The sequence below is a fragment of the Bos mutus genome, chromosome 4 (assembly GCF_027580195.1).
Source record: "Bos mutus isolate GX-2022 chromosome 4, NWIPB_WYAK_1.1, whole genome shotgun sequence".
NCBI lineage: Eukaryota > Metazoa > Chordata > Mammalia > Artiodactyla > Bovidae > Bos > Bos mutus.
In genome coordinates this window covers 69,679,549-69,693,266 of record NC_091620.1, presented here as the reverse complement: position 1 = coordinate 69,693,266, position 13,718 = coordinate 69,679,549, and the positions used below count along the sequence as shown (strand labels likewise).

General features: G+C 40.1%; 1 protein-coding gene across 5 annotated transcripts in view; it reads right to left on the bottom strand.

The window, feature by feature from the left end:
* NRCAM (neuronal cell adhesion molecule) overlaps positions 1-13,718 on the bottom strand; it is a 320,887-nt gene that overhangs the window by 152,712 nt on the left and 154,457 nt on the right. The window lies entirely within an intron of this gene.

Genomic DNA, 13,718 nt, shown 5'->3' with positions numbered 1-13,718 from the left:
AATGTTCTTAAATTCACATACTTTTGAGCAAAATGTAATACTATTAACTCAGTAACAGAAAATCTTTTTAAGAAGTAAATTGTGTTTTACTTTACACTGTATTCAGGAAACAAAATTTTACCTATATTGAATGCCTATTTCTATAGAATGAGGTTTCAAAGACTCATAAATTCTCATTAAAAATAATTACTGAGATGAAATAATGCCATTTGCAAGCAACATGAATGGACCTAGAGATCTTCATGCTAAGTGAGGTCTGTCATACAGAGAAAGACAAACACTATATGATATCTCTTATATGTGGAATCTAAAATACGACACAGATGAACTTATCTATGAAACAGAAACAGACTCATGGACACAGAAAACAGACTTGTGGCTGCCAAGGGGGAGGGGGAGAGGGAGGGACGGATTTGGAGTTTGGGGTTAGCAGATTCAGACTATTAAACATAGAATGGATAGACAACAAGCTCCTACTGTTGTTTATCCATATAAACATACACGAATATGTGTCTATGTATAGCATATATAGAGTTTATAAATACAGCACAGGGAACTATATTTGGTATACTGTTATAAACCATATAGAAAAGAATACGAAAAATAATGTATTACATATATATGTATAACTGAATCACTTTGCTGTATAGCAGATGTTAACACATCACTGTAAATCAATTATACTTCAATAAAATAAATGTTTAAAACATAATCTTTATAAAAAGAAAATTGCATAATGCTTCCTATATTCTATAAATAAAGGTAAACACATAATTACAACGAAGAAGTATACAAGGCACAGCTATGTAATGCCAAGAAAAGAAAGGATAATTTTGATAAGAAAATTAATTTAAATTGTAAATGAACTATCTAACATTATTGGCACAGAATTCTATATAATTTGAACAATTCAAAAAGAGTGCTATTGTATATCCTAACAAACATTTCCCATTCCTTTTATCAGGAAGAAAATTACTGACAGATGATAAAGGTAATTTCATTGCAGATGCCAAACGATATTATATGCCAGCTATATTCAAAACAATGCAAGTAAGATAAGGAAAAAAAAGAGGGTTTTTTCTTTCCACAGACAACATTTAGAGAAATTAAATTAAGTGTTAGATAGTTATCCAGAAAATTGATTCTATGGCCCACATGTATGACCAATATGACTTACAAGACAATAGGAACAAGAGAAAAACTGGTAACAGGCACCTGAGGGGTCGTTAGCAACAAAAGACTGGAGTGGTTGAGCTACAGAAGGAAGCAAGAAGGGTGACTCCATGGCATGAACATATGACCACTTAATAGCCCACCCCATGTTTTTGGGATAAATGAAAAGAGTACCAAGTCAGGTTTGGGATTTTTTTTTCTGCTTAAACTATACATAAGAACTAGAAGGGAAATTAGATAATCTTTCCATTTTTTAAAAACTACAATTCTTTTTGATTGATTAAATAAAAGATGGATGGAAAGTGCGAAGAGTCTTAAGAAAACACCTAGGAGCTCAAAAGAAAAATGTATGACTATATATTATGATTTTGACATTTAAAATTATGTTTTAGGGCATTAATTATGCCAGAATGTGTCCATAAGTACACGTGAATTTCCTCTGTAGCCAATGCATCGCATTAGGACCGTATTTCCGAGACTTGTGATTCATCTTAACACATGCCCCAGGGTTAAGTTGCCTTTCATCTAGAAATCAGAAAGAATTATTAAAATGGAAATATTTCATGTAAATGCCACCCCAATCATTTGGCATGTGTCTAAGTGGTCACCCTTTACAAACGGTGACTACAGGACAAAACAAAGAACCATCATGAACATAACAACAACGGGAACAAAACCATGGAACTCTTTCCCCGACACTGGACTCAAATCTGTACGCTCAGTAATAATGACATATTATCCCATATTACTGCTTCAGAACTGTTTCCAGTGACCCTGGGGAATGCTTTGCACAGTTTTCCTTCATTTTTGCCCTTGGCAAAATTTCCTTTGTCCAGATCAGCCTTTGAGAAAGTCATTTCAGTCTGAGTTGTATACATTCTAGGTCTGTGGGTTAATAACAGTTTTTGACCTTTTGGTTTCTATGGCCAGTTCATCTCTTGGTAGTGATTAATGGTGTTAATTCTCCTCACATGTGGCCCATGGGCAACTACCCATGTTCTTTCTTCAAAAAAACAGTGTATTCATTCTGAGGACAGCCTGGGAAGATCAGGTATCGCTGCTGCCAGCCCTCTGAGGCCCAAGGCTGTGCCTCACCTAGGGCAGAGATGGCTCAGTTAAGACCGTCTTCATGGAATCTTGGGACAAAAACTCCACTACATTTAATCTAAACCATGAAAGGCAAGGGGCTGCCATTCTGCAGCATCTACTGTTCTCTACTCACCAGCACATAGCCTCTCTCCTCATTCGGGGATCTCAGTTTTGATGCATCTACCACAGAGACTTTCTTAATGGCTTTCCTCACCTTCAATTTGCTTTCATTAAATTTTCCTAAAGTTCCAACGCCAAATTAACCTTCTTGAAACAATGGTGGTCACACTTCACTTCTCACTCATGAACTTAATGGATTCATAACTGAACATAATTCAAACTCAGTACAGTACATTTACCATCAGACATATATCAGATGCAATATAATCACAATGGAATCATCTATCTTCCTTTCAAAAGCATCTCATCTGTATTTTCTATTCTGATCAATAGCACCACCATCACCCAGTCACTAAAGCCAGAGGTCAGGACTTGCTTTTCCTCATTTCTTCACTCCTTTGTTGGGCAGGTCCACTCAAATATACCATAATCTGTCTCCTCTGCTAGGACCCTGTGTCAGGCTCTCTAGCTTCTTCTCACTTCTTACTAGTTTCCAGCTTTCAACATCACCTGTCTATTCCATATACAGTTGACCGGGTACTTATTGTAAAGTGAAGTTGCTCAGTCGTGTCCGACTCTTTGTGACCCCATGGACTGTAACCTACCAGGCTACTCTGTCCATGGGATTTTCCAGGCAAGAGTACTGGAGTGGGTTGCCATTTCCTTCTCTTCCCAACCCAGCAATCGAACCCAGGTCTCCCGCATTGCAGGCAGACGCTTTACCGTCTGAGTCACCCAGGAAGCCACTTATTGTAAACTAAGATCTAAACATGTGACTCCCTTACTCCAAATCCTTAAGTGGAATCCCACAACCTACCCCAAACTCCTGGCTCCCACCAGCCTTCATGGCACCTCCAACTTCCCCACCTTCAACCAAACCAAGCATTCCAAATGTACCCACCACCAGGCTTCTAGTGGTATCTACTCTCCTTGGAATGTCCTTCTCCACATCTGCCTAGAAGACATCTATTCAACTTTGATGTTCCTTTTCTAGGATTTTCCTGATGCCATCATGGAGAGTTGTCATATTTGCCTTTACATCACCCTATACCTTTATATTGGAGAAGGCAATAGCACCCCACTCCAGAACTCTTGCCTGGAAAATCCCATGGCCGGAGGAGCCTGGTAGGCTACAGTCCATGGGGTCACTAGGAGTCGGACACGACTGAGTGACTTCACTTTCACTTTTCACTTTCCTGCATTGGAGAAGGAAATGGCAACCCACTCCAGTGTTCTTGTCTGGAGAATCCCAGGGATGGGGGAGCCTGATGGGCTGCCGTCTATGGGGTCGCACAGAGTCGGACATGACTGAAGCGACTTAGCAGCAGTAGCAGCAGCATACCTTTATATATACATATACACTCACATAAAGATATATATATATATATATGTATATGTATATCTTATTTTTACCCTTTTGGGACTAATTACACTATATTAAAATAATTGTGCTGTATACCTGTCATGTATAGTATAGCTTGCCTGCTACTCTGAGTATGTCTGAAACACAGCAGCTCATGGATGAGTGAATAAATGTTTATCCATTCACACAAAAAAGAAAAGCACAAATAGCTGTCCAAAGCCACTTTCAACCACATCTTAGGTCTACTTTTTGCGTTAAATTGGTTAACTTATTTTGTCCTTTGGCTGTGCAAATGCCATGCTTATCTCCCTTCCCCCTCAAGACTGCCATTTCCCCGACTGTAATGTCTACCATTTTCAATTTAGTGTGTCTGAACTAGTTTCAGAATCATTCTTCCTTCAATAATCAGTTCAAGTTCAAAGCAGCCATAAACCTTAGTCAGCCTCTCAGTATGTAAAGGTCACCACTCCTTTGAACTCCCAGGACACTTTCAGCCTATTTCACACATTTCAAACACATTTAATGCTACTCCATGCTTTCTTTACACGTGCATATCTAGTACATACATGAGTACGTGAATGGTTGATTTATACGTATGTCACTAAAGAGTATGAGCTATGGAAGGGCCAGAGTCATATCTTACAATCAGTCAGTTCAGTTGCTCAGTCATGTCTGACTCTTTGCGACAATACAGACTACATTTTCAGAACTCACAACTCCCTATACATAAGAAACGATCAACAATCTTTAATAATAAAGATGGTTATCCTACAGGCACTAAACATAGGTCTCATAAGTTAGTATTTCATTTGTATTAATGAAACCCAAATAACTTCAGAATAAACTTTAATTTATTGGTGAAATATTGGTGAAATTCTAGGTTCAAGTATGGGCAGCGGTCTCATGAGTCATTCTGTGGTGATTGCACACTACTTGTGCAAATTTGTGTTTGACTATCAGTTGAGGGAAATCTGTTTACATAAAAAAGTTTTCCCATTGCTTCCCCTTTATATCTTTCCATGTTTCTTCTGTGTGTTTTGAATCAAGTCACTTACATTTCAATAATAAAAATAATTTGGACAGAATCAGCAAGTCCACTGTAAGACAGACAGTTGAAATCTACTTCCTCATTGAACTTCGGGGTTGTTCTACGGATGAAAAACCCTAGTGTCCAAAGGTTTTTTGTTTGTTTGTTTTTCAGAAAAGTGAAAATTTTATTTCATGTATTTGCCATAAAGCTGCTCCGGGTAGCCAACAACTATCAGCAACACATGGAGAGACCCAGAGAGAAAATTTGGGGTGAGGTTCTCTCTAGGGAGGACTTCTGGTTTGGGTATATAACAAGAATTCATTCAACTCTACAAATATTTACAGAGCATGTGTTTATTTTTTTCCTACTCCTCTAGGTAAGAAAGCTTCCTATTATTTTGCACAATAAATCAGTTTGAAGACCTTTTTTATAATAAAGAAAGCATATCTATAGTTGAATTCTCTCCAAGAGGGAAATATTACATAATGAAGAAATACAGGACACTTAGAACTTAGACCAATACCTTTTCCAGGTCATTTGAAGAATTTTAATATGGTAGTTCTGTCTAGCTATATTTGTCTAATTCTATTTCTCATATTTCTTTGCCCCAGGCAACAAAACCAGTTAAGAAACTACATTAATGCCATGTTCTCTATGCTTACTGACAAGAATTTGCAGGACCCGTTTTCTCTGGACCCCCTCCCCATGTGGATTGTTCTCTCCCTTCCACCCTCTCCTTTCATAACCTGTTCCTATGGCCTTCTCTCCACTGGGCTAACAGCTTCTGTCAGTAAGGCTTTTATTCAGTACAGTATCAAAAGCTTTGCAGAAAAACGGATTAATCGTGTTCGCCACTTCTCTTTGTTTACCCCTTCAATTCTTGCAGAATTCAAGCTAACCAGGAAAATGCATGTCTAATCACAAATGTGAACTCTCTCTTAGGCAGTTATTTGGTGCATTTCTCTTTTAAACATATCATATCATTAAAGATTCTCTGAAAATCAAATGAGTTTTCCCAAATACGTCTTCCATATCAAATATGCATTACAATGATTTAAGTGCATATTTCTGCGTACCTCAAGTTCCAAGGGAGTAGCTTATGTGTGCCTGCCAAGAAAATAATTCAATATTTTACTTTTTTTCCCCACAAGTATTCCTTGTGAGGCACACATAACACTAAGCATTTTTAAGTAATTGTAAATTGGGGGTTTAGATATAATTCATCAAATAATAGAAGTCATGTATTCTATGAACATTCCAAAGTAGATCTTTCAATGGTCTTGTCACTGCTAAATCTTCTACATGGAATTAAGGAATCTTCACTCAAGTCCTGTTCTTGAAAATATAAGAATGTCATTCTTCACCCTTAATTTCATGCCAGTTGTTAAATAGGATTTTGGTGATTCTACTATCTCTTTATATAATAGTTACATACATGAATTCTCTAATATATTAAAGTTCCTTCTTCTTTAGAGTGAACTTTTCACTTTTTTAAGAAAAAATAATTATTTTTTCTGAATAGCCTTGTTGGTCTCCTGTTAAAATGTTATAGTTGGAGCCTCAAGACACAGCAACAACACCATCAAACCACCACCACTGAATCACTTCTCTTATGTTCAGACCTTTCCTCACTAGTTTTGAACATGGTTTTCTCATCATTTTTGCCATCTTCCTGAAGATTCTGGAGTCAGGGAAGTTTTAGAAGTGGCAATAGAATTCTTATGACTCACATAACAAGTACAAGATAGTAAACAAATAAAAACTCTCAAAAATGTATCTCTATCAAACCATCAGCCAAGCAAAACCCCATCAAGATGAGCCTTTTTGGAAACAAGCTATGAAAAAAATTATGTGGTTTAATGGAAATTCATAATACAGGGAGAAATGTCACAACCCTGAATGAAGCCAACTGGAAACAGAATTACCCTGGCTGGGTTGATGGGAATCCCTGCCTCTGGGAAGAGTAGATTTCCAACTGAGATGCCAAGTTCACCAAATGTCTAATGGGCAGTCTATCTGCATAGCTCTTCCTGTATTATTCAAGTGAAAGCTGCACTCCCTAAGTATTTTCTGCTTTTTTTTCTTTACACAAACGTTGAGAAGAACAAAACTCAAAGTCAGGACAGGATCACCCACAAGATGGATGGTATCCAGGGTTTACACTTAGCTGGACAGCTAGTCTTTTATAAGCTTCATGGCTTATAGAATCCCTGCTAGATTTAACATACAACACATCTGCCAGAGAATATTCCTGCAAAAAAAATCTGCTAGATCTGTGGTTTTATTTACAAAGGTGCGGGTGTGAACCACATACCCGGAAGACCCATGTGCAAATGAGCCCATGTGGGCAACGAAGAACCAGTGACAAGGCACATCCCATGTGCCTCAGGTGCATTCTCAGCTTCAGGAGGCATCGCAGGAACACATTAATCAACACATTCAAGGAATGCATTAATCAACAGAGCCACGTCGGCTGGCATGCCCCATTGTTTAACCGTGCTTGCTAACGAACGCACAGCAGCAATATCAATGTGAATTTCCACCATGCTGCAAGAAACAAAACCCTTTTCAGGACTGGCCCCATGCACCATATCCTACTCAATTCGTTCAATAGAAATCGTTCTCTCCTGGATGCATACTAGTTTATGGACTCACTTTCTGCAACAGTCAACCATAAACAAAGGCGCTTTACAGACCAGCTAAGTTTGACAAAAGCTATAGAAATGCCTTCTGCAGATATGAAAACTTGAATCCTTCCAAGAGCTTTTCTTTTTTCCCTTGCCTTAAAAAATGAATTACTGTTGTGAAAGGCAAAATAAACCACAACAAAGCAAAGCGAAAAAAAAAAACAAGTCCCAGCATCTATTTGTGTCTGCACTCAGATGTGACGGCAGCATACTGCATCCACAGCAGGGGCGTGAGCCTGGCCTCCTGCTCCACACTGGGCTTCATTTTCCTCCTGGGTGGTTCCCTAGATAACCCTCTGTCAGGATCTGACTCCCTCCAGAAGCAGCCAGGGATGAAATGTCCAGATGCTGGGAAGAAGGGATATGATAAAAACGCCCTCAGAATCTGGGCACACAAGCCTACTTTTGTTCAGAGTTCTGTGCACCTGAGCACTGAAGGCTTTCCACTACTATCAACACTCAGAGGGCCTCGCTCAGTAGGTTAGGGTGCACTAAGTTCAATAAATATTGATTTTGATCAGGAGAACCCTGAACATAAAGATCATGATTTGGAATAAGTAAGGGAGGCCATTTACAATGATCTTTTTGAATTAACTTACCTCCAGGGGCAGAGTTATTTCAGCAGAGGTTGTACTGTTGGAAGCAAGGGTCACAGGGCAGTGGCTCCCCTCCCTGGTGGCACAATTCCAGTCATTCAATGAGCCCCCAAATGAAAGTCTGTGTCCCTCTGATGGAGCCTTTTCTCATCACCAACTTTAATTCAGGTGACTCTACAAATCATGTAAAAGCTACAAGCCCAAAGTGCAGCAGGTAAAACAAAGTTGAGCCAGTAAGAATCTGTAAAGGTCACCACACAGCCCTTTGGTGTATAATGCTAAGTCACTACATGCCTCCTGTACTGAAGTGACAGACGATTTCCTACCTCCAATTTCAAAGCAGATCTTTCTCCCTCTGGACCACAGTAGGAGGAGAGGGGAGGAACATGTACAAGTTGCAGAATTCCTTCTACAGACTACTAGCCCTAACTGCTGCTGCCAGAAGACGACTCCACCTTTCTCATTACTCGCTCACCCACCTCCCACTATCTTCCAAAAGAGGATGCTGATGTCTTTTGTCAGATGCCTTTCCACAGTTTTTCCTGAGATAACTACCAAACTGAGCAGCTTGAGCAGTGGGAGGCAGATAAGGTGGGTTTCCAAAGAAAAATGGTTGTGTCTCGTAAGAATCATAAGGATGAGTTGCAAGGGGCAGAACGGACTTAATCATTAAAGGCATCTCAATCATGGATGTCGCAATGACTCAGAAAAATATGAGGACGTGTATTATAACTCAACCTCCCTAAAGAAACGCTGTCTATGAGATTTAGTATGTTTTCATCTGACCCCAGGTCACAGAATGTTACTCAGACTCCACATAGAAATGAACAGCTGAGCACTACTCTGGGATGGAAGGACAGAACCTCCACTCATCTCAATTGGTTTCTCGGAATGCTGCCATTTCTTAGTGAGCAGTAATTCCACAAAGAAGTTTGCCAGTACAACTAGGCAGGGACAGTCTATGTTCAACAATGTTTTAGGAGATGTTGTCACTGAGTGGAAAGCTGGAGTTTGCCCTCATCATAAGTCAAGGGAAGAAGGAGGAAGTTAATAAGTACTAGAAAAGATCATTCCAGTTTTCTAGCTGATTAAATACCTAATCAATTTTAACTGGTATAAAACCCTAAAGAGGTGAATACCCTTTGCTTAGATACAAGCTGGAATCAAGATTGCCAGGAGAAATATCAATAGCCTCAGATATGCAGAGGACACCACCCTTACGGCAGAAAGTGAAGAAGAACTAAAGAGCCTCTTTATGAAAGTGAAAGAGGAGAGTGAAAAAGTTGGCTTAAAACTCAACATTCAGAAAACTAAGATCATGGCCTCCGGTCCCATCATTTCATGGCAAATAGATGGGGAAATAGTGGAAACAGTGGTTGACTTTATTTTGGGGGGGCTCCAAAATCACTGCAAATGGTGATTGCAGCCATGAAATTAAAAGACGCTTACTCCTTGGAAGCAAAGTTATGACCAACCTAGACAGCATATTAAAAAGCAGAGACATTACTTTTGTCAACAAAGGTCCATCTAGTCAAGGCTTTGGTTTCTTCAGTAGTCATGTATAGATGTGAGAGTTGGACTATAAAAAAAGCTGAGTGCCGAAGAATTGATGCTTTTAAACTGTGGTGTTGGAGAAGACTCTTGAGAGTCCCTTGGACTGCAAGGAGATCCAACCAGTCCATCCTAAAGGACATTAGTCCTGGGTATTCATTGGAAGGACTGATGTTGAAGCTGAAACTCCAATACTTTGGCCACCTGATGCAAAAGCTGACTGATTTGAAAAGACCCTGATTCTGGGAAAGACTGAGGGCAGGAGAAGAAGGGGACAACAGAGGATGAGATGGTTAGATGGCATCACTGACTCAATGGACATGAGTTTGGGTAAACTCTGGGAGTTGGTGATGGACAGGGAGTCCTGTCGTGCTGCAGTTCATGGGGTTGCAAAGAGTTGGACACGACTGAGTGATTAAACTGAACTGAACTTGGCTTTGGTGTTTTTCCCAGGTGGCTCAGTGATAAAGAATCAGTCTGCCAGTGCAAGAGACTTAGGTTCGATCCCTGGGTCAGGAAGATCCCCTGGAGGAAGAAATGGGAACCCACTCTAGTATTCTTGCCTAGAGAATCCCATGGACAGAGGAAACTGGAGGGCTACAGTCCATGGGGTCACAAAGAATCGGACACGACTGAAGTGACTTAGCATACAGGCACTTGGCTTTGGTAAATTCTGGGCTTCCCAGGGTAACTGCTTTTATTAATGAGCTTTTCATCTTTAGTTTCATAGGCAAGTATTCCTTTTGTGGATGATGTTTGTCTCCTAGGTTTGTCTGGCATCAAGTTAATGTGAAATAAAACTTATCAGCCTTAAAATAACTCTGGAGGACAAAATCCTAATGGATCTCTTTATTGTTGAATAGTATCAAAAACAGTACTACCAGCTGGACTCTGCAAATAAATATTGATTCACATTTACAGGTCAACTTAATTATAAGATAAAGTCTTTTTATTGTTGTCAGTTTTAGTATTATCTACTCAGAATATAACTACCATTCTCCCAAGACATCTACATCATTTTAAAAAGTTAGTACCACGAGTCCAACGGAAAGAACAAGTTCCAAACCATCAACCAAAACAATCATTTAATAGCTCCAATAACTCTCAGATTTTTCCTCTTCTGCTGCTTACCCAGAGGGAACATGCCGTAAGGCATAGCGTGAGAGTAACCCTTCTTCAGATTCATTATGGTTATGATAGGACCAAACTTCCACAAACGCAGCCAGAGCAGAAAACCAGTATTCAGAGTGATTTGGGGGGTATTCCCTTTGCATCAGAGTGATTTGGGGGGTATTCCCTTTGCATCAGAGTGATTTGGGGGGTATTCCCTTTGCAACTGTGGTTGCTTATTGAAATTCCACCACTAACTGTTCTGCGTTTTAGCTCAAAATTTTCAAGCCAGGCAGAAGGCAGATCTTCCTTGCAGAGAACTTATTCATTAATGTTATGATGAACGCAAATGCACTTTTTATATGCAACCAGACTTGGGTAGAGAGGGGAGTGGGGAGAGGGATGTGGGGTGGGGCTTCAAGAACCATGGCTCTGACTGCCCACGTCTTTCGGATACCACAGCCCACTGGTGAACGTGGGAAAGGCTACTGAAAACTGTAAGTAGCTACAAAAACACTTTCTATTCTAATGTCAGAGGCCGAATTCTTGAATAGCCTGGGGACGTTCTGAATACAAGTGTGCTTTAGAGTTTTGGGAAGTTTCAGGGAGTCTTTGTGAGGCAAGGGAAAGACATGGGAAGACACACAGCATTTAGTTTCCACCAGATTAAATCCTCCACAAAGATAAAGCGAGATATTCTTGTGGCTCTACTAGTGCCTGATGACTGAAAAGTTCACTGCTGTCAGCAGACAAACGAGCAGCCAAGAAGACCTCTGAGAAGAATGTACTGCAAAAGGTAGAATGTGAACTTTAACCTCTGTCTAAAAGACAGAGTTTTGAAGTCAAGTTACTCTCCTGCATTGAATGAATGAGAAAATAATGTAACCAGCCAGGAAAACTTCCCTGGGAACCAGCTTACTGAGCCCACTAACACCTTACAAGGGCACAGGGCGGTCCTTCCTGGCAGCCCCTCTGCTTGCCTCATCTCTGCACATTTCCCCCTTTTACTAGAAATCACCATTTACAAACAAACTCCTGGCCTTGTGGTCTTCCTACCTCTCCTAAGTATCACACAGTATGTTATTTACAGAAGAACTTGCCCAGAGCTTACTGCTGGTGCTGGGGTTTTATTGGTAGGCCACTTACTACTGAGACATGAAGACAAAAGTGCAGCCATTTAGGAAAAGGACCAATAACAGCTTTGGGCGAAACAGGCCTTGGAAGCTAAAGAAGAAAGGCTTGTGGGGCTTCGGACCCAGAGACATAAACCAGGCTCGCTGGAGTAAATTTTACCTCTGTTACACTCACAAATATAGCTAATGGCCATAAGATTCAACTATAAACTTAAACCTTATCTATTCCAGTGCTTTCTTGCAGGATATTCTCACACACTCCTTTCTCCTCACAGAAGTACACCCTACACCTGATAGCCACCATGGAGCCACCTGCTGCTGATCAAGAAGTCTGAGCATTTCTGGAAATTATCAGTGATAATGAGACAAGCCCCCCTGCTCTTGTTATAAAAGCAACTCGCCCCTTCTACTCAGGGAGCTGGTACTTTTCCCCACCTTCTCCTTCGTGCACAAGCCATCTCTTTTAGTAAAAAGCTTTGCTGGCCTAAGAGTCCTGTGGAAGTGAAACTCATTTCTATGATATTGCTGTCTAAGGATGTGGAAAGGGCACACTAACACCACCATTACTGCAAATTCCTAGTTTTTAACAACTGCGATTCAGTGTAAGCAGACTTCCTTCCATGTCCCTGCCAGAATGGAGAGGTAGCTTACACCGCCTCACCTGGCAGGTGTCTTTATTTTATGATATATGGACAGTCATTGGAGGGGGTGTGTCTGGGTATATCAAAACTTTATAAAATGAGTCAGTTTACATTAATGAGGGAGCTTCGCATTAAAAGGGTGATTTATACAAAATTAAGCCTTTTTGATATTGTTCATAATTACCTAACTCAGCAATGTTGCTGCTGCTGCTGCTAAGTCGCTTCAGTCGTGTCCGACTCTGTGCGACCCGAGACGGCAGCCCACCAGGCTCCCCCGTCTCTGGGATTCTCCAGGCAAGAACACTGGAGTGGGTTGCTATTTCCTTCTCCAATACATGAAAGTGAAAAGTGAAAGTGAAGTCGCTCAGTCATGTCCGGCTCATAGCGACCCCATGGACTGCAGCCTACCAGGCTCCTCCATCCATGGGATTTTCCAGGCAAGAGTACTGGAGTGGGGTGTCATTGCCTTCTCTGGCAATGTTGCTAGTCCTTACTAATTTTCACTTTTTGAGAACTCTCCAAGCAGAACAAAGCCTGTGCTATTTGATTCATAAAGTAACCTGCTTAATTTTCAGGCTACTGAACTGGGGATTTCTGGTGGGCTTCTGAAACATCACAAAAACTAATTAGTCACATGTATTTAGTCTGAAAACACAATGGAAGCAAATTCAATGGAGGCACGAATCATTTCCTCTGAAATACAAAATGATATATGGATGAATCAATTTCAGACTTCTCAAGGACAAGGGACAGTATCTTGGAAAATTTTACAACCTCAAAATCTTGCATACAATATCCATAAATTCCATGGGAGTTTATTTGTTAAATAAAACCTATAAGGTAGAGAACTAAATGCTGAACAATCACACTCTCAGAAATTCCTTAAGAAAGCTGTTATTGGGTGAGGTACAGTTCTCTGAACTGTGTTCCAGATCATTAAATAAGATATTTTTCATCAAATTCCATGGCCTTTGAGAAGAAGGCATCATTGGCCTGGCAGAGTCAGTTCTAGAACTGATAATTCTAAATGATATAAATCAGACTGAAGTGAGCAGTGTGGATGGGAAAGGGATTTACAAAGCAGAAAGAGTATCAGAGTAACATTAAAACTTTTTTTTTTTTAAGATTTTTTTGATGTGGACCCTTTTTAAAGTCTTTGTTGAATTTGTAACAATGTTGTTTCTGTTTTATGCTTTGGTATTTTGGCCATGAGGCATGTGGGATC